The following is a 26,681-nucleotide window of genomic DNA, read 5'->3' as shown; positions in this document are numbered from 1 at the left end:
TGGACTAATGATTTTGATGCCAGCTTGTTTACAGAGGCAAAATAGTCAGAGAGACCTCGTCATGAAACTAGGTGGAAAATAAGTGCTGATAGCCCACGGTTGTCCTCTGACCTCCACACATGCTCCCGTAGAACACTCCCCCCCCCATACCCACACCATTCACACACATGTGCATCGATACATACATACAAAGAAAAGGAGGGCAGAAGAGATGGCTTAGTGGTTAAAGTGCTTGCCTACACAGCGTAAGGACCCAGGTTCGATTCTCCAGGACCAATGTAAGCCAGCTGCACAAGGTGGCACAGGTGTCTGGAGTTCTTCTGCAGTGACTGGAGGTCCTGCCGTGCCTATTCTCTCTAGATATATCTGCCTCTTTCTCTCCTTGTCTCTAAAACAACTTAATGAACTTTAAATAAAAAAGAAAGAAAAGTGAGTATCTGTTTAAAGAGCTTTCCTATAGTGACTTCTATTCATATTTCACCAGAAGTGGGGGAAGCAGTGACTTCCTGGTTATCTTTGTTAATTGTTTACAGTCTGCTCAGTTTGACTGTCATTCTTGCTCTATATGCACGGCCCCATCTGGAAGCTGGTTGAGCTTAGCATTTGGGCTCATTTCATCACATACCATCATCTGGTGACTAAATACCCTTAGTTAGAAATCTAAAGATACATGTTTCATCAAGAGTGTCACCCCTGAGAGGCATGTCTGTGGCTTGGGGCTATGACTACATAAGGAGGTAGCCCTGTTCTTTTTGTGATAGTTGAAGTTTCTGTTTTGGATTATAATATTCATTGCTGTGGAGAGACGGGAAGGGAAGCTTTCACATGGTTGGGAGGAGCTTATGGCCAGGGTTCATTGGTGGTAATGCTAGAGCAGCCACTTCCCTGAGGGCTGAAGATAGAAGGAACATGGAGTGTATTTGGGCTCATGAGCACCAGGAGCATCGTGTGTGTGTGAGTGCAGAACTGGCCCAGCTTTCCCCTCCCTGGGTACTTCCAGCAGGGAGTATCTTTGGCATACCTGTGCATTGGAAATCAGCGGGTGGTTAAATGTGTGGCAATAACTTCATCTTCAGTGGCAAAATGAGCCAGAGAGGCAGCTAAGTAATTAGCCATGGAACCATGATAGGAAAGGGTGCAGGGATCTGAGAAGGTGCCCTAGCAATGCCTTCTGCCACCTTTGGGGGCTGCAGAGAGGCCTGGACAGCATAGGGTATCTATGGACTACAGATGGCACAGGAGGGGAGAATGCAGTGAGATGAAGATGATGAAGATGAGGACTCCTGTGCAATAGCTTATCAGAGATGGGATGGAGAATGAGAGAATAGGGTGTCTGTCTGCCTGCCTGCCTGCCTGCCTGCCTCTTCTTTCCTTGTTCCCTCTGAATGAAAATCAATCAATCTCCCCCCCCCCCCTCTCTGCCGTATTTTTATTCTAAACAAATATATCTTAGTGTTCAGTAGAAAGTAGTGGGTATAAAGCTTTGGTCTCTAAAGGCATTGGCCCTTGAATAAGAAAAGGCATAAAAAAAAGATTGCAGATAGGAATCTGAGCAACCTGGGGTTTCTGTGTGGAATATAAGAAGAGTCGTGATGAATAATTAACAAGTTATAGCTAATAAAATATACAGCACATTGCTTCAAACCAAAACATCCTAACTCTGCCTTAGGGATGAATGCTTTTCATTATTTTTTAATTGTTGCCAGGGTTGACCTTGGAGGTCTTTCCTGGCAGATGATTTGTTATGGTAAGGGTGAGATCACAAAACATTTTAGCACAAGCTGTCTGGCACACGGAGTTTCTTCCTGTTATGTAATGGTGATGGGATGGACAGGTCTATGTTCCTATGAATTCGCTCTTTGATTTGAATGGTAGATTTTTTTTTTTTTTTAAATCAGATTCTGTTTGGGGGAATCTCATTGTCATGGTCCTTAGGAATGTCTCTGTGGCTAGCCTACCGATTTCTCAGCCCATGTCATGCTCCTGCGTGGGCAACTGAGAACTCCCAAGTGGCCCATGGATACCAGAGAAAACATGGTTCATTTGGGTAAAATGGACATGAGAGAACATAGGCCCTTTTTCCTACTTTCAGGAAAATGGCATTCGGGGTATTCTTCCATGAGAAAGGTAGTCCAGGTTTCACACTGATGACCGGGCTATGCCATCTTGGTATCTCTTCAGTTTCCGTCGCAGTGATTAAAGAGACTCTCATTGCCCAGCGGTTGCCAGCATGCCCACTTACAGTTACGTTTGAAGTTGATGTGGAAGAGAATCGCAGTATAAAATTCAATGAAATGTTTTATTAACATAATTCCCATCTCCCCATTTCCATTGCATCTCATGAAGGGCAGATAATAGAACATTCCAATTACAGAATGACAAAAGAATAGCTTTCATCTAACAGACCAAGAAAAACCTGTTGTATTCAATTGGGGAATTAAATTTAGCAAATATCATTTCGTGTTTGCAGAGAATGTGTACTGAATCTTGACATGAGTATTAAGTTCAGGACCAGGTGGTGTTGATATACGTAACGTCAGTGGGTTTCAGGCACATGAGTGGAGAAAAATAGTTTGCATTCTGTTGATTGTACCATATGGTATGTCTTTATTTCTCTCTCAGAAGCATCCAGAAAAAAAAACATAGTAATACAGTTTTCATGATACTTTCCTCCTGACAAAGGAAAGCCAGCATGTTTTGAAATAAATGTGCAGATTTATGTTGTATCTGACACGCATAAAAGAATAAGAAATAAAATTACTGCTGAGTATTCTTCTACAAATATGAAAAACAGCAATCTAATAGCTATTGCATTGAAAATATTTCTTGCACATTTTAAATATTTTTGATAATCACAAACATGAGTTATTTATTCATCATAAATAATTAATGTTCTATTTTAATGTACACAAATATATACCAAATATAGGCTTTATAAATTGCCTCGTTCTTCCTTCTGAGGACTTGCAAATGAATCCTGGTTTTTAAAAACCAACATAATCCCTTAATTATTTCAGCAAATATGTCGATTGTTATATTCACTTATAGACCCTCTGAGGTCAAGCTGTGTCCTTGAACTATAGGGCTAATGTTGTAAGGTTAGGCTCTTTGCACCCTTTGCACTTTGGTAAGGTTGGCTTGTGTTTGGGCATGGCAGTTCCTCACCAAAAAGCTGTTATTTAACATTGATAAAATTTCATAGGCTTGGAACAAAGGGGTCAATGTTTGATTTCAGATATGTTCCAAATGTAGAAGACCCATACTTGTTAGCCAAGAGCAAGGTTATGAAATCATTTCAGAGCAACAGAAGTCGACTGGATTTCTAGACCACTCCAGATGGGAATACAAGTATGTATATCAATTTTCACTAAGTTGTCATAATTTACATGAAGGTGAAACACCTCTTTGTACAGAAGATTAATCTTCTCCGTAGTACTTTGTTTTCTTAGCTTAGTGTAGTGCCAGAATAATTCTTCAAAATTGCTGTTTGAATTCCTACATAACCATTTATTTACTTATTTATTTGAAAGAGAGAGAGAGGGAGGGAGAGATAAAGAGAATGGGGACACCAGGGTCTCCTGCCATTGCAAATAAACTCCAGACACATGCGCCACCTTGTGCATCTGGCTTACATAGGTCCTGAGGAATTGCACCTAGGTCCTTTGGCTTTGCAGGCAAGCACCTTAACTGCTAGCCATTTCTCCAGTCCAAATAACTTTTTTTTATACCACAAAATGAAACATGCAGTATACTGATGTTTCATGCTACCAGCATGTTGAACATCCATTAAATATCATATTGTGAGTATCAGTCTTTGGTCAGGTTATTTTGGAGATTATGCTGAGTGTTTTTTACTTATTGTCCATTTTATACACCATTTATACACAAGGTGGCTCAGCAGTTAAGGCACTTGCCTGCAAATACTGATGACCCAGGTTTGAATACCCAGCACCCATGTAAAGCCAGATGCACATACACAAAGTGGCACATGCATCTGCAATTTGTTTTCAGTGGCTAGAGGGCCCAGGCATGCCCAAATTCTCTCTGCCCTCCCCCACACACTTGCTAAATAAATGTGCATGTGTGTGTGTGTGTGTGTGTGTAGACAGAGAGAGAGAGAGAGAAAGAGACCATCCTTTTAAATATTTTATTTATTTATTTGAGAAAGAGGCAGGTAGAGTGAGAATTGGTATGCCAGGGCCTCTAGCCACTGAAAACAAACCAAATGCATGCACCACCTTGTGCATCTGGTTTTACATGGGTACTGGGTATTCAAACCTGGGTCCCTAGGCTTCGCAGGCAAGCACCTTCATGTCTACACCATCTCTCCAGCCCTAGACCTTCTTCGTTGTACTTGGTATAAATTATATTTGTCTGTGCTTGCAACATGGATTTGATACGATCTTCTTGGCTGTGGGAGGTGTTGAACTGAGGACCTTCGATGTGCTAGACAGGTGCTCTGCCACTCAACTATATCCCCAGCCCCTGTTGCTTTGAGACAGAACCTGGCCATGATCTCAGGCTGGCCTTGAACATGCTTTATTTTTTTTTTAAGTTAATTAAATTTATTTATTTGAGAGAGAGAGAATGGGCATGCCAGGGGCCTCTAGCCACTGCAAATGAACTCCAGACACATGTGCCACTGTTTGCATCTGGCTTACATGGGTCCTGGGGAATCTAACCATGATCTTTTGGCTTTACAGGCAAATGTCTTAACCACTAAGCCATCTCTCCAGCCCTTGAACATGCTTTATATCCCAGGTTGGTCAGAACTCACTGTGAAGCTTGGGCTGGAGATTCACCCACCTCAGCCCAGAGCTGGGGCACCAATCATCATGCCCAGCATGGATTTTAAAATATTTTCTGGGATGAAACTGAGATTTTAGTTACATACATTTCTTAAAGACAATAGAGTAGGAATTTCATATTCTTTGGTTGTGGGAGAAAACAGGTAGTGCCATTTATCTGCAATCCTACCTTACTTCTAAGATCACATACCTTTTAAAGAACTGCATAGGAACCTTTACTTCACACTTTTCTCCAAGACAGATCTGTTGATAGATAGTAGGAAGCTAGAAGCCTGTGACTGATACTGTGAAAAGTAAGTACTAAGTTGGTTACTATTTATCATATAGCATTTTTTGTGGTTTTTTTTTTTTTCTAAGGTAGGGTCTCGCTGTAGTCCAGGCTGACCTGGAATTCACTATGTAGTCTCAGGGTGGCCTCGAACTCACAGTGATTCTCCTACCTCTGCCTCCCAAGTGCTGGGATTAAAGCCGTGCGCCACCACACCTGGCTCGTACAATGTTTTTACAATGGTGTTACAAATTTAAATACCCCGAGTAGCCTATTTGATATGCACTATCATGGAAATTATAGACATTAGTTTTACGTGCTGTTGGATGCATAATTACTGCACATGTGTAATATTGGACCTTGCATGTCCTCCTCACTGGGCTACTTGAGGCATTGTGCTGAGGTAGCTTAGGAGCTGCACAGACTCATGTTGACTTCGGGTTGCCTGCTGGTAGTTTCTGTGAGCCTGGAAAAGCCACTTACCTTCTTAGTCTGTCTTCTCTATGCAGTGACTATAGTACTATGTTCTGAACCAAAGATTCAGAGTGCTCACGTGGACTTTGTGCAGCTGTCGTAAGAGCTTGACTAATATCATATATTTATTAAAAGCATGGGCTGTCTTCTTATTTTTATCTTTAGTACCTAGTACATGGTCTGGCATTTGGAAAGTAATATAATAAATGTTGAATGATGAATGAATGAATAAATAATAAGTAACTCATTTAGCAATCCTGGAATGGGATGCAAGTTCTTCTGTGCCTTGTACCTTGGAAGTTGTTCTCTTCAACTTGACCCGGATCTTTACAATGGCTTTTACATAGTAAGTCAGCCCAGAAGCCCATAATCCAGCTGCTTTCTCTGCCTGTGAATCTACTCACTCCTGACGTGTTCACTGTGGGAGTAGTCAGAGGCAGGCATCAAGTGTGTATGAGATTTAAGTAGATGGTAGTGGTGGGGGAAAACTTGAAGATAAAACAATTCTAGATAGACCCCAGTGTGCAGAGGCCGGAGTCCCAGTTGCATTTGGGAGGTTTCATGGTTAGACCTGAACAGCTAAGACACATACATGCAAATGTTAGTGGCTTTCCCTGTTGATGGCATTCAATGAACGGTAAAGCAAACATACCCCACAGGAGTTGGAATACTCATGTTGGAAGGATTAACTGTTGCCTTAACCAGTGACGTGAAGGTGTTACCCCTTATGTATAGGAACATTTTGATTGAAATTTTTCATTTTTTAAGCATCACTTTTCACACTAACTTTTATTATAAAGAGATCTTCTATGTTATAAGTGTGGTAGTATCTACAACATAGGGAAGTATACTCTTTTGTGCTTAATAATAAAATATCCTTAAATAAAATTTGGTACTGTTTTATTTTGATCTAACAAATAGAATGGTCACAGAAGTTTATTTGAAAGCAACTTGGGAAATTTTACCAAATCAGTTGATTATTTAGAATTAGTAAATTTCCTAGAAAGGAGTAAGTGGCATTTGAATGACAGGGAAACCTCACTTGTAACTATTTATTTACTAAATACTGCTCTGTGAGATAGTGGATTGATTTTGCCAAATTTTAATCCTATCCTATGTTTCTCTGATCACCTGTTTTTAATAAAGTATGGCAGAATGTGCTTATACTATAACTGTATAAATGCATAAAATTTTTATCAGTATATAAATGTATAATTTATTATTTATATCAGTGGATTCTTACAGATCTTTTTTGAGGAAGTGTCTTATTTAGCCCAGGCTGGCCTTGACATTGCCCTATAGTTCAGGATGACCTTGAACTTCTAATCTTCCTATCTCTCTCCAAGTGCTGGGATTACACACATCATCATCATGGCTAGGAAGCAAGCAAGCCCTCTACCAACTGAGTCATATCCCTACCCTGTTTTTTAAAGATTTTTTTTTGTTTTGTTTTACAGTTTCCTTATTCACAATAAAAATACTCATTGATTGCCTCAAGTCTTTAGTAAATCCTAAAATATGCAAAACAAAATTATACAAGAATTTTTTTTTAAAAATCATTATTATTATATAACTAGTTAGATCATGTTAGTCTGTATTCCAAAGAGATGCTCAGTGGTTGGTAGTGAAATGCTAATGAAAACCACAGTGAGGTACCACTTTGTACCTATGGTGACAGCTATGGTCAAAGGATAGTAACAGCCATTGGTACAGAGGTGGGAAAATGGAAATCTAAGGCATTGCTGGTGGGAATGTAAAATGGTCAACTACTTTGCAAAACACACTAGTATTTCCTCAAAGTTCAACATTAAACTTAATGCATGGGGCTGGAGAGAAAGTGTCACAGTTAAGGCATTTGCCACAAAAGCCAAAAGACTCAGGTTCAACTTGCCAGTCCTCACGTAAAGCCAGATGTACAAGATGGCCCATACTCCTGGAGTTCATTTGCAGTGGCTAGAGGCCCTGGCTTGCCTGTTGTCTCTGTCTCTCTATCTGCCTCCTCCTTTCTCTCTCTGTCTCTCAAGTAAATAAAATATATTTTAAAAAATTGCTGTATGACCCAGTGGTGGTTCCAAAAGAAATGAAAATACGTTTTCACAAAAATTTGAACATGAATGTTCACAGGGTATTATACATAGTAGCCACAACTGTAAGAACCACCCAAAAGTCTATCAACTGACAACACAGTAGAATATTCATGAACCCTAAAAGTGTAGCAGCGATACATGTAGCAGAGTATATGAACTTTGAAAATATTGTGCTAGGGTTGGAGAGATGGCTTGGCAGTTAAGGCACTTGCATAGGAAGCCTATGGACCCAGGTTCAATTCCCCAGCACTCATGTAAACCAGGTGCACAAGGGGACGCCTGCGTCTGGAGTTTATTTGCAGTGGGTAGAGGCCCTGGTTCGTGTTCTCTCTTTCTCATATCTATCTCCCTCTTTCTCCCCTCTCAAATAAATAAAGAAAATATTTTTAAAAGAAAGTATTGTGCTAAATAAAAGAAATCAGATACAAAAGGCCACATCCTGTCTGATTTGCTTAAAACTGAAGGTTGTACCATTTCACATAACATGGGAGTATTAAAAACTACTGACTTGCAGTTTAAAAGCATGAACTCAGTGCTATCTGAATATGCCTCAGTGAAACATAAGTCTTTGCGTTCATGGTAACCCTGGCATCCTGTGAACCCCAGAGGATACATTTTAAGAAGATACCTAACTTTTCTTTCTGGCTTATGTGGTATGTGATTTTTGTTTTGTTTTGTTGGATAATACAATGGTTTTCAGTCTATTTTTAGGAACTTTTTTCATTTGATTCTTAATTTTACTCTTCCAAATTAGGTAAAAATAGATGCTACTGTGATGTCTTCATACTCAAGCGTGGAGTTCAGGAGCGTGTGTGAGAATTGCAGGACCAGCTCCCGTGTCGCCCTGCTTCTTGTGAACCTGGGGTGGAAGATATTTTCTAATTACAGTTTGAACCCTCTCCTGCATCTCACCCTCGCCTCTATCAGCAGCATCGTTAGAGCATTGAAGTGACTTGTTTAGTGGTAATTCTGGAGAACACTTAGAATATAACATTTTTTCCCCCTATTCTCTCAAAATAAGCCTGTTATCTCTTGCCAACTCTTGTTTCTGAATAGAAGCCTAGCTGTTAACAAAATCGCTCTTTAGAGCCTTTGAACATTCGGCTTGGCAAAGCTGCTAATGTCTTGGTGATCTACCTCTGTGACTTCAGGCTCAGCAGAGGGCCTGTGTGGAGGGAGGGAGGGAGGGAGGAAAGGAGAGGGGAGGAGAACCAGCCTGCTGCTTTTCTGTGTGTTTCTCTGGTGCCCACTTGCACACGCTGATTTGGCTCCTTCCTTTCTTTCTGCCTATATTCATTGATGCATTTCCAACCACCATGATTTGAGGATTTCTGGTATTAAAGAATAATTTACAAAAATCGGCAGCTTTATTTGCAGCCTTAAATTAAATCACTAAAGAAAATGTCCTCTTTATTTTTAATTTTCCACAGGAAGTATCTCTATACTTCTTATCTAAAAAATTAAATATGAGATAAATTTTTATTTCAACTCCATTTTCATCAGATCCTTTCTTTAAATAGTTATTTATGTATTTGCATGCAGAGGGAGACAGAGAGAAGAGAGAGAATCGGTGTGCCAAGACCTCTAGTCACTGCAAACGGACTCCGTATGCATGCACCACATTGTGTATCTGGCTTGATGTGGGTCCTACCAGGGAATCAAACCCAGGTCATTAGGCTTTTCAGGCAAGCACCTTAACTGCTGAGCCATCTCTCCAGCCCCCCAATCCCTTTTTAGCATTGTCTTCTAGCTTTTAATCTCTCACCTGCCTCTATGTCTCTCTTCCCTTCCCACAGACTGCAGGCTGGCCTCAAACTCAAGATTCTCCTGCCTCAGCCTCCCCAGTGATGCAATTACAGCTGTGCCGCGCCATGTCAGGCTCAGCTTTTAAACTTCACACATCACATTGTCCTTTATAATTTGTCTTCATTGGCTCATTTTGCAGGTTTTGTATTAGATAGTTTTGCTGAGTTTTTTTGTGATATGTATTATATAGATCTTTGTCATTGTTGAATAATGTTCTCTTCTATGTATGAACACGACTTTTCCTTCTTTGGGTGAAAGTTCTTTGTGCTCTTTGTCTATCCTAAATCATAATGCAGTGGATTCTTTCATTTGTTCCCTTGTGTAAAGGTACAATCCCATGAGGGTACCTTACTGTAAATGAAATGGTCGGGGCCAGGGTGAGGTGTATCATTGCTTCACAGTCACTGATAGCTTCTTCAACAGTTTATAATCCTGTCATCTTGTTTCACATTCTAGCCAACACCATGATTATTAGTGACTTTAAACATTTTGATTACCTAATGGGCATGAAAATGTTTTTATTATCTTTCAATTACTTATTTCTTACTAGCCCCCAGGCATCCAGATTATAAGGAAACTGAATCCTCCAAGTTCACGTTATACCTCCCATGGCACATCCAGGAGTTATAGAATGGAGCATTTGAGGAAAGCACTCTGGCTGGCTGTCCTGCTCCATCTCTCCATATCTGGCACACCTGTTACTCAAGTCTGGCTAGCCCCTTGAAGTGGCACCAGGATCTCTGTGATGTGCTCACACTGTGGTCTTTTTAGGAGGCACACCCCTGTCCTGCTACATTCTTGGCACCAGAAGTCGCTCCTTGTTGCTGCCTATATCCAAGTGAAATTCCTGACCCCCATCTACCTCGGCAAGAAGCATACCTCCGCAATCAAAGCAGAGCAGAACTGAAGTCTTTGGTAGCCCACCTGCCGTAGAAGCCCCGACCTGGCTGTAAGCCATCCTCTCCTAGCTCCCCAGCCTTCCCAAAGATGCCTCTTCCACCTAGGACTTTGTCTCCAGGCCTGTCCTCCCCTCCCTCTTCTCTTTGACATTCTTACCAGCTGCTGGTGGCCCTGCCGACGAGCCAGCTCCCTGTCTCTGTGTGTGTGAACAGCGTCTATTTTTAAGTAAAACCCTGTGTTATCCCTCCCCTTGGGGAAAAGCTTCACAGGGGTTGAACATGCTTACTTATCCCCCAGGGAGCCCCGTCATTTGCTGATAAGAATAGCTAGCTAACTAGTTCTTTTTCCTGATCCTCAAGGTTAGTTAGCACCCTCGTATCATGCAGGTGTGAACCCCAAATGTACCTTCCATAGAGACCTTCATTTCTATCTAAAATTTTATCTCCTTGGTGCTCCAGGTCCTAGTCTTCCATTCTTTTTTTTTTTTTTCTTTTATGCAGCAGTTATCAGAGTAGAATAATGTATATATTATACTTATTTACTTTTTTTCCTCTTTTACTACAACAAAATCTCAGTGAGAACATAAAATGGCAGTTGTTTTTTTAAAAAGAACGTTCAATGTATAATCCAAGATATTTAGAAATGCCAATACAAAATAGTATAACTTCAAAGTGGAAGATTTGTGATTATTGATTTTAATGTGGGTCAAAAAAAACTATACATTTTAGTTATGGATTGAATCTAAGGATATACTATATTAAAATAGGTATAGTCTGTAATTTTCCTGATATTATTGACCTATCTGTTTAAAATTTCTAGTAACACAGTATGACTGTACTTTTATTTATTTTCATTAAATTTTTTGATTCAGGGATTCACTGTAGCCCAAGCTAACTTGCAGGCTAACCTCAAATTCAGAATAATGCCCCACCTCAGTCTTTTGAGTGCTGGATTTGTTGGCCTGAGCCACCACAACTGTCTTTGTACAAGGGGTGTGTGTGTATCTTTGTGTCTATGGCGTATGTGTGTGTGCATGTGGAGGCCAGGGAACAACTTTGGGTGTCATTTATCAAAGACCACCCACTTTTTGAGACAGAGTCACTGATTGGCTGGGAGCTCACCAAGTAGGCTAGCCTACAAGAGATTCCCCTGCCCTCCCACCGCCTACCTCTAGCCTCCTTAGCCCTGGGTTTACCAGTGGGTAACACCATGCCCAGCTTTTGCTAAAGTGGGTTCTGGACATTGAAAACTCAGATGCTCTTTTTTTTTTTTTTTTTTTTGTCAAGGCAAGCACTTTTATGACTGAACTGTGTGTCCAGTTCTTACACGTGTATTTTAAATCTCACCAAGAAAAGTGGAACCCTCGATTCACCTTAGGACTCTTGCTTTCGGGTTTCATCATTCTGGGAAGATTTGCCAGTGGTGCTTAGCATCTTGGTGAAGTTATCTGAAATACCAAATATTAAAAGTAAATGAATAGGCTGGGCTTTTGCTATGGTGAACTGCGTGGTTCTTTGAACAGTAACTCATGACTGCTGGCGTGTGGAGCCCTCCTTCACCCTCGTGTGCCCATGGTGTCTCGCAGCAGAGCCAGGGCCCAGAGGAGAAAAGGGTCCCTTGCATTGGGCCACATTCCTTCCTTGCACAGCCTTCTGCAGGGCAGCCACAGCTCCACACGAAGCCCATTGTTCTCCCTGTTGGGGAAAACACTACTGTAAATATGGCTGCCCGCCAAGCTGTGGCGCAGCTCCTTTTCAGAAAATACTGTAAACTGGCACCAGCTCAAGAATTACAGTTCTTCCTTTTATTTACTTTCCCCTTCTACCCTGAAGAGTTTCTTCTCTTCTAAGAGAGAGAGAAAAAAAAAAACAGTTGTTATGGATGGGGAGTTGGGGGGGGGGCGGGATCACCCACAGTCCTTTGCTTTTTTGGCCATGTTCCTAACCTTGGGTGGATTCCTGGTGGAGTGAGCACTTAGCTTAAACACTTTAGTACTCTTCTTTAAGTTTTACAAGGATGATGTCCACACAAGACTTCAGAAAACTGTGTGGGGATCTGGGTGTGCTGTAGAGAACTGTGCACACATTCTTCTAAGAATAGATTCCGCATAGGTGATTTCCTGTGCGTTCTTTGGCCATTTCGGCTATATTCTCCTACCTGTGCGTATATTGGGATACTTTGGGTTTTAGACTCTGTCTTCTGTCCAGTGCCAGCTTCCTCGGTGACCTTGCTGGCTTCTCCCCCTCCCCCCAGCCCCCTTCGGGGTCAGAATCTGTGTGACTGCAGCTGACTTGGAAAAAGGACACAGGGAAGGGTGTAGCACTCAGCCTTTCAACTCCAGGGCGTGTCCCGTGTCCCTTTGCTTTCAGAACTTTCTTCTTTCAATTTAAGAAAAAGCTTGGAAATCTCGTGTTTTTGGAAGGGCTACTTGCTGTGGTATTAAAATAGAGATGCCAGGAAGCAGAAAATACTTTCTTGATATAAAGATGATTTTGTCAAAAGATAAGAAATCTGTACTTTTATTGATTTTTGTTTGTTTGTTTGTTTTTGCATATAGAACCAACTTCTAGGCCTTAGTAGAAATTACAGATACATTGTCATTATTGGTTTTTGAAAAAAAAAATCAAGCTATGATCATGTGTATTGTTTCTTCATACTTTACTGACATTGAAATTATTTTTATGACAGACACATGTCAACATATTTACTTCTTCATTTCACTCATTAATTATTTTCTTACTAAAAGGAACTGTCACTAGGATGTAAGTGATTACTTTCAGATACAAGTAAGAGCAGAGAATCTTGTGCACATTGTCAGACAGATTTAATGTCAGTCTCTGGGTTGTGCGGTGGGATCTAAACATATGTAGGTGGAGAATATCCAGGGTCTACAAAGATGCTCCACAAGTCACTGTGGCCAATTTTCTTATACCATTTTATGTTTTTAACTTTAGGAATATTTTCGTTAGATTAACTGAAAACAATTTCAAAATGCGGGCAAAACATATTGGTTACGTATGCCTGCATTTTCTCATACAAAATTTCTGATTTTGAGAAAAGCCCTGTAAGGACCCCCTGGGGTTCTGTTCAGTGTTGGCATATGTAGGTCATGTTGGTTGTTTTCAGAATAAAACAATTTGTATGCAGTGCCACCAGCATAGTGAATAAAGAAATGAGAGAAGCTCACTTCTTACTCTGACTTGCTTTTAACAGTAGTGCGACCTCGTAGATAGCCAGTAACTCCAGACCCGGTCTCCTCACCCACGAGATAGTGAAGAGTATTGGATGTTCTGCAGGCCTTCTTCCAATACAAAAAAGAGTCTAGACCAAAAAAAAAAAAAAATCCATGATTATTTCACCTTTATTATAGGCTAGATTTTGTAAGTGATAAGAATATAACATTCTGATGTAGTGAATATTTTATATATGTTCAAAGAATGCTGGTATAATATCATATATACCCCGTGAATATCTTTTGTGATTTTGTGTCAGCTAAAACTAAACTTAAAAAAATAAATAAATAATGATGTAGCTATATAAATTGCAATATTAGAAAACTTAGTCTGAACTTTACAGTAAACCTCCTCTTCTACCATGTTAACTTGGTTTTCTTATGCAGGTTAAATGTTCCTTCTCCAGTATGCTTAGGTCTAGAAATGTATCGGATTCTGGATTTTATTTTAGGTTTTAAGCATTTGAATAGATTTTAGGATTTTATGAGTAGAGCATCTCTTTCATGCAAATCTAAAAATGCTGCAAGACCTAAAAACTTGGAGCATGTTTTTAAACATTCAAAATTAGTTCCCACTTACTTTAGAATACTTTTTCTTTATGATAGGCGGTCATTGAATTTCATTCATGGAGTGTATGTGGCCATGGCTTTCAGATGATGGTATATGGTCATTTTAAAGTACAGTGGTTCAGTGTAAATCTCTGACTAATGAACACATCTCATCATGAGAGGCTGCTGTAGGACCTGGAATCCATGCCAACCATTTGAGTCTGGTTCCATGCCCCACGAATTTGGATCCCTGGGAATCCACTCACTGATACAATCCTACTCTGAAGTTCTTTACCTCTGAAGTGAGGATAATGTCTTTCACAGATATAATGTAAGCATTGCCTGAGTTAAAATTATATGGTATGTGTGACTATACTAAACTTCAGTTTTAACATTTAAGAAAAAAAAATGTCATATTTGAATTGAGGTTGGCAAACCTTTATTGAGGATTTACAAGTACTTGGAGGAAGCATGTATGTGTCTGGGTAACAATGTGAGGTTGGATATTAGTTGTAAGTCAGATGAATGAACAGATGTGCACTGGAGGCAGAGCCATGAGCGTGAGTGGTGGGATGAAATGATGCCAGACTGCCTCAGAAGAATGACTGGAGCTGGCCTTATAGAATCAACGGGGGTACCTACACAAGGGAGGGGCAGGAGGACAGGCATCCAAGCAGAAAGAAAGGTGCCATGGGCACCAGAAGCTTGATATGTTGATGGAAATTGACTCCTGTTGGAAACGAAGATGAATAAAAAGAACTCTGTCTGGAGGAAGTGAAAGCATGTTGTTACTACTTAATGTAGTAAGAACTAACATTTAATCCCCCTAGAATGATGCTCTGTTTCCATAGAGAACTGGTTCAGCCAAACATCCTTTCAAGGATGTTTACCTTCTTGCTATGCTTTTGGTTTCAAATTGTAAAATATACATGTGTGTAGGTATGCAGGTATATAGTCAGATATTAGTTAAAAGTCAACTTCAAGTAGTTCAGAACTGTAGTAATATAATTCCTCCAGATTTTGCACCATTTAAGAGGTAGGAAAGTTGTTGAAAGGGGTTAAGCTATTAGCAGAATGGTCAAAAACCAGTGGAAGATGAGAATATTTCATCTTGATTATTATCCTTGTTTTAATGTCCTGTGAATGTCTTAGTTTAAGGTTTAATGAACAGTAAAGAAACTCACTGTTTTGGGGCTAGGGTGATGCGTTGGCAGTTGAGGAACTTGCCTGCAAAGCCAAGGGACTAAGGTTCAGTTCCCCAGGATCCACATAAGCCAGATGCACAGGGGGGCATATGCGTCTGGAGTTTGTTTACAGTGGCTGGATGCCATGGTGTGCCCATTCTCTCTCTCTCTCCCCCCCCCCCACCTGCCTATTTCTCTCTCTCAAAATAAATAAATAAATAGTATTAAAAAAATAAGAGAGACAAATGTGGCTTTAAAAGAAAAATTCACTGTTTTCATTTTTCTGTCTGATAAGTTGTTCTTGGAACTTCATAATATATTATTTAAAATAAGTTGCTAAGAGTCAGGTCACTTATAGGCATTTATTTTCTTCTGTCAGTAAGAAATATTCTTCTTATGATGTGAGGGAATGGGTTTCTTGCATGTTAAGAAAATGTCTTGTAGGCGTAGCTTTGCCTGCCCACCTCCGAGATGCTGAGGTTTCAGATCACAGAACCCCCAAGGACCTGAATAGAATCACTGAGCACTAGTGGTCAATATCAAGGATTTTGTCTGAAGGAAGGATGAACAAGCCATGTCAGCAAGAGGAGCTGCTCCACATCTTTAACAACATGCCATGAGAGCATCTACAATGCTGTAGCAGCCATTGCTAAGTCACAATGGAGACTTTCAGAATGTTAGACATCTCTCCACTTTGATGTATTTATAGGTACAGCTTTTTATTTAAGACCGAGGATGGTATCTATAGTTACATCTGATGAGATACTACATCTTAATTCAGATTATTTATGTCTGAAAGAACATGTTTTCTAAAACTTGCTGGGATATTTTACTTCTAGTTTTAAATACATTCTGCTAAATTTATGACCATAAGTAGTTATATAAACAACATTCATTGCTATTTCTCTTTGGACTAGGAGGGAACCTGTAGATCGTATCTGGTAACTGTTTGAATGAATGAAATGAAAGGCAAAGAAATCCTCCTTTTCATGAAAAAGCATTGAAAAGTTGAGTCTGCTCTTCTTACTCCTTTTGTAATTTTGTATTCGGTCATTCACTAGTTTGCACACTTTTAGACTTACCTAAATCCTTAGTTTCTTCAACTTTACAGTTTTACAGTGTCTTTCCCATCATACCTGACTCTCAAATCCATAAGAATCACATTAGATATTTTCATTTCATCACAGTTATTTTTTTAAAAAATTGTTCATTTTTTATTTATTTGAAAAAAAATATGGAACGCTTCACGAATTTGCGTGTCGTCCTTGTGCAGGGGCCATGCTAATCTTCTCTGTATCGTTCCAATTTTAGTATATGTGCTGCCGAAGTGAGCACTTTCATCACAGTTTTAAGGAAAATGTATAGTGTAAGCTTGTTTCATATAGTTTTCAATGTCTTGGTGCTTTGAATATTATGTTAAAGTTTTTGTCATTAGAACAAAATACCTACGGAGAAAGGTTTATTTTGGCTCACTGTCTTTGGAGGTTTCAGTTCACGATTGGTAAACCTTGCAGCCTTTGGGCTGTGATGAGACAGCACATCAAGACTATGTGGTAGAGGATGTTGCTCACCTCATGGACAAAAACAAGAGAGAGAGAAATAGAGTAAGAAATGTGTCCCAAGATCTTCTCTGCAAATAGTACCCACAATCACAAAACCTAGTCTCCACATCTCAAAGTTTCTATTGTCCTCTCAGAATAACAAGCTGGGGACTAACCTTTTAACCTTTGGTACCTTTGGGGGGCATTCCAGAGTCAAACCATAGAAAGTAACTTTTTATCTATTTTTCCCTCCCTGATGAATTAGGCATGACATGTAAAGGGACTGCTTAGGCCCAGCATTAGGACATTTTTTACTTTTATATGACATGCTATGCATGTTTAATTCTCTTGTAAGGGGTGCCTCTGGAAGCCTGTTCTGTATGTATGTTTACAGAATTGTGAAATTAAAAAATCAAATCCAAACCCCTTGGAAATGTATTATTTAGTTCCCTCTTTAGACACGTCCAGAAAAACGGTCCAATGTACTTATGAAAATTAAAAATGATGAAAGGAGCTTCATACTCCTAATACTTTAATAGTCTTACATACTGGTAAGTCAGATTATGTTTTAAGATATTTATTTTTTATTTATTTCTTTGAGGCGAGGGGGAAGAAAGCGGCAGATAGAGAGAAGGAGAGAATGGGTGTGCCAGGGCTTTTAGCCGCTGCAGTCAAACTCCAAATGCATGTACCACCTTATGCATCTGGCTTACATGGATCCTGAGGAATGGAGCTGGGTCCTTAACCACTAAGCCATCTCTCCAGCCCAGATTCTTTATATTAATAAAGCAAATAAGACTATTAGATTATATTCTTTCTTTGTTCAGATATTTAACCCACCCCATTTCACCCATTTCAATTTCTTATGAATTTTACAGTTGAAGAAATTCCTACTATGATCCTTGATTTTTTTTTTACAGCATTCCATGTGATTTTACCCAAAGCAATATATGTGTGTCTGTTCTGCATATGCTCATAGTAACACAAACATACAGTATTTGAAAAGAGTCATGTAAGAAGTTAATTACATGTCTCTTCTAACCACACCACTTTTACGATTACATTCACACGAAAGACCTTAGCAAAATAAAACTGAGCAGAAACCCTTCCGTTGCATCGCATGAAAAGTATTCTTGTACTGTTGAATTATTTTCACTGGTTGGCCTCGAGGCTGCTTAATGCTGCCCCAGAATAAGGTAAGCAGCCAGTAGAAAGAAGCTGGGTGCAGAGCTCTGGTATGGGCTGTCGTGTCTTCCTTGACCTCTCTGACCTGGTCAGTCCTGGGGCTTGTGGGCCCCAAGGAACCAGCCTCTTCCCATAAGGCTCAGGGCTCCGTTTGTTCTGTGGTCAGATTGCATGGCGGTCTCCCAGCCAGTTGGCTTGCACCTGTCACTCGTTATCCGTGCTCCTGGGGGCAGAGCTCACTGTCCATCACCACCGTTAGAATGCTTTAAAGTGCGTATGTTCCTAGGGATGGGCTGTCTGCATCGTGCCAGGGTGCATGAAAGTGTCCCTGTCACTGATTTAGAAAGTTACTGTTTGTGAGATAGTGTGGCCTGGTTCTAGCCACCCCGACCATCGATTGGCATGAGTACCTTTGTGGTCTGTGGAGAAATGGTGATATCCAATCTGGTTAGCCATGAGTTCAGGGAACGAATCTTGCTGTCTGGTCACTTTTGTTAATAAACTGCCAAGGGAGCAGATAAGCATCTCTAGAAAAGGCCTTAATAGGCTGGAGAGATGGCTTAGCAGTTAAGACATTGCCTGCAAAGTCAAAGGACCCAGCTTCAAATTCCTCAGGATCCACATAAGCCAGAGGCGTCTGAAGTTTGTTTGCAATGGCTGGAGGCCTTGGTGTGCCAATTCTCCCCACCCCCTCTTGTGCCTCTTTCTCTCTCACACAAGTAAAATAAAATGTTCAAATACAAGAAAAGAACTTAATTAGTGACTTCACAGTGGGCCCAACCCTTTTGCCAAACACAAAAAGGACGGGTAGTAGTATAAATGAAAGGATGTAAGAGAGATGATGAGCATGATTGCACTCTGAGTGTTGAGGTATTTGAATTCCAACTTTCCATTCTCCATTCTCTTACCACTTGTGTGCGTTAAGTTTACCTCTAATTTGTCATGCTTCAAGGTGACATAGATGGTTCTGAAAATGCTACTCATGGGGACATATATATTTTTATGAACAAATGTTATAAAATGTGTGTGTGTTTGGGGGTACAAATTAAGCAGGTTGAAAGATGGCTTATGTACATCAATGTGTAATTATAATCTAATTTATTTTTAATTCATGTTATGGCTATTTAGAGATTTTCTAGAGCCTTTCATTTTGCCCATTGAGAGCAAACATTTTGCAAACCACTTAAAGTCATTAACACAATGCCAGGTGGAATCGCAGTGTAGATGCTTGGCCTTGTAATCCATTCTAGGTTTGTTTTTTTTTTTATATATACACTAGATTAAAGGATATAAATTTCTTCCCTGCTGACAGGTAATTGCCAAGTGTGACCAGCCCCACTACTTCCCAAGGATTCTAAATCACAGACTGTATATTTACAGAGTGTTGTCAGTGGCAACAAAGAGGGGAGGGGAGTGAGAAAGGAGCTGCATGCAACAAATGCAGCAAAAGCCAAGAGAGAAAGTTGGTGGGTCAGGTAGAGCAGCCCCAGAACACCAAAGACAAAGTCTGTCTCCACGGGACTGTGCCTTCAGGAAAGGCCAGCTGGACCTAGAGGGCCAGGGCCCTTCAAATGACGGTATCCACGTCTAAGACTTACTGATTTATGCTTTTCTGTGGACCTGCCTTTTCTTTTACTCACTCCTTGCTCTCCAGTGTCATCTTCCTACCCACTTCTGGTCTTCGCCCCCCCCCCCCACCCAGCTATCTTTCATGGTCTCCCACGTTTAGAAGGTATAGCAGACAGCTTCAGGTTCACTGAGATGAACTTCCTGACCAGGCTTAGTTACGGAGGAAGGGATATTTATTGAAGCTTGCAGATCCGGGGGAAGTTCCACAAATGGCAGAAAAAGCTGGCCTGCCTTTACAAGACCAAGCAGAGAGAGAGAGAGAGAGAAGCATAAGCCTAAATGCCAAAAGCCACATAGCATTCTTTAGGAACTCCAGCCAGGCACACTTTGCATATCTTTAGATTGAAATCTGAAACCCACCACCACACCTTAAGATCTGCCCACTGACATTGCCTTCAGCCAGGTGGCTGCAAACTACAAACAATAAAAAACTGAATATCGTGGGGGCCATCCATTCAAACTACCACAGAAGGCAATCTCTGCTGATGTGTAAGGCACCGGACTCTCATCGTGGTTGCTGTGCCTGAGTCTAGGGAAAGACTGACTATACACTGTTGACATTAAAGCACATCCCATCTAAGGAAGAGAGTAGCTGTCATGAGGACACATCCTCCTACCACAAGTCAACCCCAGGAGTCGCAAGGAGAAGCTGAAAGAACCTATGCCCAAGCGACGCAGCAAGTCCTGGTAGGGTGACTGGAGTCCGTGGGATCGGAGAAAGGCTGGCAGAGGTGGAGAGAGGTTGGTCCACCACCCTCCCAGGCAAGGACATCAAGAGAGGGAATGCTTCTGATGAGTAGCACATAACTGGTGAATGGGGATGGAGGGAGAGGGACAATTGGAGAGGGCACCTGGAGACCAGGTGTGGGCTTTATGGGTAGCTGACAGAAGACAGAAAAAAAAAAAAAAAAAAAAAGGAAGAAAGATTGTTGCCTCCGTGCCAATACCTGAGAAACGCAGGGCTTTGGGGTGTGTGTATGTTTCTCAGAAGTTAACTTTTTCCTCCAAGACTGTCCTAGTTCTCCCATCACTGTGACTAACGTAATGCAGGGCATAAATCCTTCATGATGGGCGTAATGAAAAATTTGTGTAGTTCCCTAAACTTGGGAGGTATATTATGCTTGCCTTTGTGACTGTGTGGATATTAGGTTGGGATTGTGGTTCGGCTAATGAGCTGAAGAGCTCAAGCTAACGGCCTCATCATTCACTTCAGCAGCCTGTCTTTAAGTGTCAAGCTAATATCTATGTTTATACATGATTGCTTAGCTGGAATTCGTTTGGTGTGTTAACATTTTTCATATTAAACCCAAACTGAATTTTAATGGGCAGACATGTTTCCAGATTATTTGAGAATATGTTCAAACTTTCAAATACTCAAAGAGTTTTCACCTAAATTGTTGAATTTTTTTTAAACAGTACAATTGTATTTATGTGATACAACATAGCCCCAAAGAAAAATCATAATATGCTGAAGGCTTGTAACAGTTGGGTTTATATGTAATATTTTGGTGGTGGATGTATCAGCCCAAATGATTCTATTCATTGAAACCACCCAGTAACTCTATGAAATTTCTGAAAGGCAGGAAAATACACAATATCATGAAAAATGCAACATATGATGTAGCTTGATTTTTAAAAGGTGTTTTTGGTAGCAACTCAAATGGAGAAGTGCTGGAAGCAAGTTGCATTTTCATGTGAACTCTTGCCTATAGGGGTAACCCTAGAAATGACAGAATACTCTTCCAAGTTCTTAGAGTAACATGCATCTTTCCACTATTATATAAGAGGGTGTTTTTCTTTTTTAACTTCTTAATAGATTGACAGTGTTACCAAACCCTATAAGGAAAAAAAAAATTCAAAAACAGTAGTTTTTAAACAGGTATTATTGAAGTCATGTGTCCATTATAATTTATCTATATTTTTATTAATAAGCTCCTGTGTTGTAGGAAGTTTATTTCAATTATTATTGTACAGTTGGGTGGGGATTTTTCATAATTTTAGCTTTTGGCATTCAACAGTGGAGTGTTCAGTCTGCCTTTAAAACAAAGCAGAATTTTAAAAACTATTCTTATTTATTTGCAAGCAGAGTGAAATAGAAGAAAAACAGAGGGAATCGGCAAGCAGGGACCTCCAGTCACCACAGATGAGCTCTAGATGCACGCACCACGCTGCACAGTTGGCTTGATGTGAGCCCTGGGCAATAGAACCAGGGTTGTCAGGCTTTACAAACAAGTGTCTTAATCACTGAACCATCTCTCCAGTCCACAAAGGAGAATTTTAAGGTGGTTTTGTAGGTTTCATCTTTGCTTCATGTATGTAAACACTTCAGACCTGATGATACAAAAATGGAGACATTGTTCTGTTAAAATACATCAACTTTGACTTGATCAGGTTAGCACTGATCTTGGAATTAATTTAACAATTTATTTCTGTTCTAGCGCATCTCCTAGAATTTCTAAATGTTCTAAAACAAATGGATATGAATTAGAAGAATAATTCCTAATCATTTCATTCAGGTAATTGGCAAGGAATAATTCTCTCTCTTTGGGAAGCCCTGTGGAGACTGGGCAGGTATATATAACCACTGTAGCACAGGGAAGCCAGCCTGATGCTGAGGAGGGAGAGTTCCTCCAAATGTGCATTAAGTGTCCCCAGTACATGTTCTAGGAGCCTTTGGATAGCAAGTGTTGTGTCTGATTGTCACGAGAGTGGCACATTCAGAGATGCCAGACAGGACCAACTCCAGGCAGAGAATCCAGTACTATCAGGAAATTGAACTTCACTCGGAGCCACCCAGAAAAGTGACAGAGGTTTTCTGGGGGATGGCTTACAAGCCATTTCCTTGTGGGTTTTCTCTGGAGGGCCTTATCTGAAACAAACAACAGTGACAAAACAACAGGAAGGGCTATTAGCAGTCATTTCAAGGAGCTGAGCTACCTTCCTCGTGCTAACACAGTTGTGTCTCCTCCTCTTGGATTCCGAGATTCCGAGACTCCGAGACAGTGGCCCGTGTGTCTACCAGGAATGAGACATGAAGTTGTCTGAGGGCTTGCTAGGGAGGACATCGTGGTGTTCTAGGTGGAGTTCTGAAGGACTCTGCTGTAGCCATGGGGCCAGCTGCAGGTTCACGGGATTCATGGAGTGAAGGGCACAGTGAGGGGAAGACAAATGAAAACAAACGTCTTCATGTGTCTTAATAGCCTTGGGGGTGGAATCTTATAGTGTTTTTATTTTCTCCGATGGGCATACTGAGGTCAATTTATCCAACATTATATAACAGAGTTAGGGTTTTAAAAACTTTTGCGATTCCTGAAACCTTCTTGGGGATTTTTGTTTTAATAAAGATTATCAAACTTGGTGGAGGTTGGGAAACAGAAGCTTTGAATTGGCGTAATAGAATTTTCTGGAATTGTATTGTTGGATTTTTTTTTTTTTAAAGAGCTTGTTATTAAGGACAGCTTTTGTCATATACTGAATCGCTCAAGCTTCCCTGTGGCTTTCTTATAATTAATTGTTGAACTTTGCTGGGAGAGTTGGCTGGCCTCCCAGTGGGGTCAGTGCCTAGAATTTTCTGAAGTTCACGAACTTGGGTGGAGAAAACAATTACAGTTTTATGTTCGCTAATATCTAACTGAAATTTATCATCCTCCCCTGGTGGTGAATGTGTGCCACGAGCCTTGGTAACATTAACAGAACTCGTGACTTTGCCTTTGATAGAAATCTCAGTTGACTTCTTACTACATTATATGTTATATAAAGTATTATGTGTGAATCTTGAGATTGAATATACAAGTAAAGCAGAATGTTACTGCATTATGTTTTAAGAGTATCTTAATCACTGCCAATCTTACCAGTTTACATGTAGTCCAGTTACGATGCACACACACACACACAACATCATTCTAAGAGGGATTCATAGATATCAGTAGGTTAAAAATGGATTCCTGGCATGCACGCGCACGCGCGCGCACACACACACACACACACACACACACACACACACACACAAAATGCTAAAAGGTTTTGAGTAAGAGATTCTATCAATAGCTCGCTTGGTGGCCATGAGCACTTAGACCATGTGCTACAGCATGCCATAGAATGATGACGCCCATCAATTTGTGAGATGGTGGTAATGATAAAATGAGGAAAACCATTTTGAAAAATGGTCATTTTATACATGTAGAAGATGTTATTAAATGGAATTTTTTTTTTGCCCTCATAAGGCCATGACACATTGAGGACTGTTAAGACTATAAATGAGGCATGTAATATAAATTCTGTGTTGGCTCTGCAGTTGCAGAGAGCAGCTCAGTACCATTACTCTTTGCAGGAATTTGCCGCCGGGATATGCCAGTTCCTGTAGAGCTCAACACCATTACAACTCATGGGAAAGAGGATGGCTTTTTTCCTAAATATTTCTTTTAAAAGTGATTTCTGTATCCACTGATCTTCTTCCCCAAACGGATGGGCTTCAAAGCAATAGTCCAGTCATGCAAAGTTTAGGAGAAAAATGTATACTTATTTTTCAGCAAACCAAAGTGTAATATAAGGTTTGGATGTAAATGTCCCCCATAGGCTCTTGTGTTTGAACATTTGATCCTAAGCTGGTGGTGATCTTTTCTGTGAAACCATTGGGAAGTAGAACTTCACTGGAGGACATGAGTCACTAGAAATGTGTCTTGAGCTTTATAGCCTGACCTCACGGGCTGCCTAGTCTCTGCTTCCTGTTCTGTCAGGAAATGATAAGGTAAGTTCTAGCCATATGTCATGGAACAACCTGCTACCATGTTTCCCCATGCCTTCCCCACCATGATGGACTTACATCCTTAAGCCCTGAGCCAAAAATAAAATCTTTCTCTCGTAAGTTGCTCCTCTCAAGTATTTTGTTGCAGGCAAGAGAAAAGTCACTAATTCAAGTAATATAGTGAAAGTGGTCTGCTTTTTAAATATTATTAGTCAAGGTACATAGGAAATGGAAGGAGGGAAGGACACATTGAGCATATGTTGGTCACATTTTGTGTTCATCCAAGTTTAGTTTGTATGGTAACCTCATGTAGTTCATGAGTGTTTTGTTACAGACGAATGAGTAAATGAGAATTAACAAACTGTGTTAAATGATCACATTACTCAGAAGACACAAAACCCAGATTCAAGATTAAGAGAGATGGCTCAGTCGTTGAGGTGCTTGCCTACAAGGCCTAACAACCCAGGTTTGATTCCCTGGTACCCATGTAAAGCCAAATGAATAAAATGGTACATGTATCTAGAGTTCATTTGCAGTGGCTGGAGACCCTGACATAGCCATATTCCCTCTCTTCCCCTCTCTTCCCCTATGCCTCCCTACTTATAAATAAACACATAAGTAAAATTCAAGATTAACTGAAATACCATGTGGTTGAATTAAATTACAATTACTAAGTGAAATCCATTGGGAACTAATTTTGAAATGTGAAACCTTGTTTAGAATTTTCTGTCTCATGTACAATTCATTTTTTCCACTGGTGTTTGACACAATACAGTTTGGGCAGAAATCTGTTTTTTAAATTATAGGTGACACTTGTTGCAAGACTAAATGAGTAACCCAGTCTCAATTGTTAGGAGTGGTGTCATATTTCCATTTTCAAAAAAATGAGTTGGAGGGCTGAGATGGCTCAGCTGTAAAGGCACTTGCCTGCAAAACATAATAACCCAAGTTTGATTTCCTAGTACCCATGTAAAGCCAGATGCTCAAAGTGGTGCATGCATTTGGAGTTCATTTGCAGCAGCCAGAGACCCGAGCATGCCCATATTCTCTCTTGCTCATTCCTTGCAAATAAATAAGATATTTTTTTAAAAAAAAATCTCTTTGGACTGGAGAGATGGTTTAGAATTTAAGGTGCTTCCCTACAAAGCCTAAGGACCATGGTTCAATTCTCCATACCCAGATAAGCCAGATGCACAAGGTGGCACATGAATCTCGAGTTCATGTTCAGTGGCTTGAGGACCTGGTACACACATACACACTCTCTCACACACACACATGCACATAAATATTTTTAAATGACTTTGATACATTTATATCTTTGAAAGACCTGTAATATGATTGAGTGACTGATAAAGATTAGGAAGGTGTGTTGAGATGAATGGAGGACCTTGTGACTCCCCAGAAATCAGGACTTGGGCTTGGGATAAAGTATCTTCAGAGATACTCTCCCTGCTGTCTTTTGCTTAAGTGTGTACCCCTCAGGGACCCTTACTCCTCTGAGGAGTCAGGCTTTCCTGTGATGTGAGAGCCTTCTAATCGTCCACAGAAGTTACCACAATTCATCATTGATTTGGCTAATGTTTGGGTTAGGTGGTGCTGTCCTGTGATCCTGGGTGGTCACTCCCATAGCAGAGGGAAGCCAGATCATTTTTATTCACTGTCAGAGACTCCACACACACACACTACCTCTACTCTGCCTTCAGAGCAGTTAAAAGCAGAGTCAATGTGTGCAATTCTGTAGATGAATGGTAAGCATAGGACCCTCAGCATGGAGCTGGAAGCTCAGAGTGTTTGTAAAAGGAAAGATTGTAAACAGCCTATAGTCTTAGAATATACTACATATTAAATTTCACTCACATTGTCTGTCTCTCTCAATTATTGAATTAGAGAATATGGGTAAGCTATACCTCAATTATCGTTAAAGATCAGGTACACCTTGTAGAAACGGGAGAATGAAGGTGCCTGAAGGTAGTGAGTATGCACTTTCCTTACAGTAGTCCTGAGAATAGGGGTATTAAAAGAAATTTCACAGTTGAAAAGGTGGTGGGCCAGAGAGATTTAGCTTGTTCAAAGTTCAGATGAAAAGTATCAGAGCCAAGATTAAGAATCAGAGCCCATGATTTTGCCTTAATTACCCTGTGCTTATGGTGAATGGGAAAGGACAGTATGAATTCTCCAAGGGCACCAGGCTGCAGAGCCACCATGGGACAAGGTTTGGTGTGGCATTCTCATTGTTGGTTTATCTAGGCTGGAGTTAGAGCTCCTGCCAAGTCA

The 26,681-nt window shown here is 40.4% G+C and overlaps 1 protein-coding gene and 1 non-coding gene across 5 annotated transcripts in view; one reads left to right on the top strand and one right to left on the bottom strand.

Moving 5' to 3' along the window:
* Nucleotides 1-26,681, top strand: part of Nr3c2 (nuclear receptor subfamily 3 group C member 2) — a 397,495-nt gene that overhangs the window by 71,099 nt on the left and 299,715 nt on the right. The gene's annotated exons all lie outside the window — the stretch shown is intronic.
* On the bottom strand, nucleotides 16,537-16,643 carry LOC123453800. The gene has a single exon (XR_006632978.1). It is a non-coding gene; the product is annotated as a U6 spliceosomal RNA (small nuclear RNA).

Source organism: Jaculus jaculus, chromosome 12 (assembly GCF_020740685.1).
Source record: "Jaculus jaculus isolate mJacJac1 chromosome 12, mJacJac1.mat.Y.cur, whole genome shotgun sequence".
NCBI classification, from domain to species: Eukaryota; Metazoa; Chordata; class Mammalia; order Rodentia; family Dipodidae; genus Jaculus; species Jaculus jaculus.
The sequence above is the reverse complement of the archived record's forward strand: the minus strand, read 5'-3'. Positions and strand labels throughout refer to the sequence as shown.